Here is a 991-nt window from a genome sequence, read left to right on the forward strand (position 1 = left end):
TAAATCTTCACCCAAATCACAATAAATTTAAAAAAACAAAAAACATAATTAAAAAAAAAAAAAAAAAGAATGTGGGCTTTGGAGTCATCATTCCAGTGGTGTTACTTGTACATGTGAGCTTGGGAGTTGTAAAGAAAGGTCAGAGATAGAAACACAAGGCTAAAACAGAGGCTTTAGTTGGGGAAGTGAGAGTAAATGAGATCATTAAATGAGAGTGATCAATATCTATATAGGTAACAGGAAGAGGCAGAGGAGCCATCTGCAAGATAGAAGCAGTCACAGGTGAAGGTGTCAGGGAAATGGACTGTTGAAACTATCAAATGCTGTAGACAGATGAGGAGAATTAACACTGGGGTGAGTGAGTGATTTCAGTAGAGTGGAGCAAATTAGAAATCAGTAAGTTTTGCTAGGGGAGGATTATTCTTTAGAGAAATTAGGCCATAAAGCAAGAGAGATGATCATTAGACAATAGAAGGATTTTTTCTCAACATGTTTAGAGGGAGAAGAGTAAGGAATATATTGGCAGAAGAAACTATTTGAACAGGATCTTAAGATAAGATCAGGAACACAGATGGAAAAGTAAGCCCTGGAAAGGAAGAGGGACTTCTTTTTTTTTTTTTTTTTGCTTCCTTGGAGACAAGATTTAGAGACATGCACCTCAGTCATACAGCTAAAGGGTAAGAGCAAATATAAAACATATCAGTTTGTTTTTCATGAAGATTTTGACTGATGCAATTAGGGAAGGCCATTCAGTTTCTTCATGTTATCAGGCAAAATGGAGGGTGGAACATTTTAATGGTTACGTCTCTCCATTTCACCTTCACCTGTGACTGCTTCTATCTTGCAGATGACTCCTCTGCCTCTTCCTGTTACCTATATAGATATTGATCACTCTCATTTAATGATGCAGGAAACATCAAGAGAAGATGGCAGGAATACACAGAGTCACTGTACCAAAAAGAACTGATCGATCTTCATCCATTTCAGGAAG

At 37.2% G+C, this 991-nt stretch overlaps 1 protein-coding gene across 1 annotated transcript in view; it reads left to right on the top strand.

Annotated features, from left to right (window-relative positions):
• Positions 1-991, top strand: part of CDKAL1 (CDK5 regulatory subunit associated protein 1 like 1) — a 1,058,601-nt gene that overhangs the window by 380,943 nt on the left and 676,667 nt on the right. The gene's annotated exons all lie outside the window — the stretch shown is intronic.

This window comes from Orycteropus afer, unplaced genomic scaffold, assembly GCF_000298275.1.
Source record: "Orycteropus afer afer isolate SDZICR_OR568_19922 unplaced genomic scaffold, OryAfe1.0 scaffold00012, whole genome shotgun sequence".
Classification (NCBI taxonomy): Eukaryota; Metazoa; Chordata; class Mammalia; order Tubulidentata; family Orycteropodidae; genus Orycteropus; species Orycteropus afer.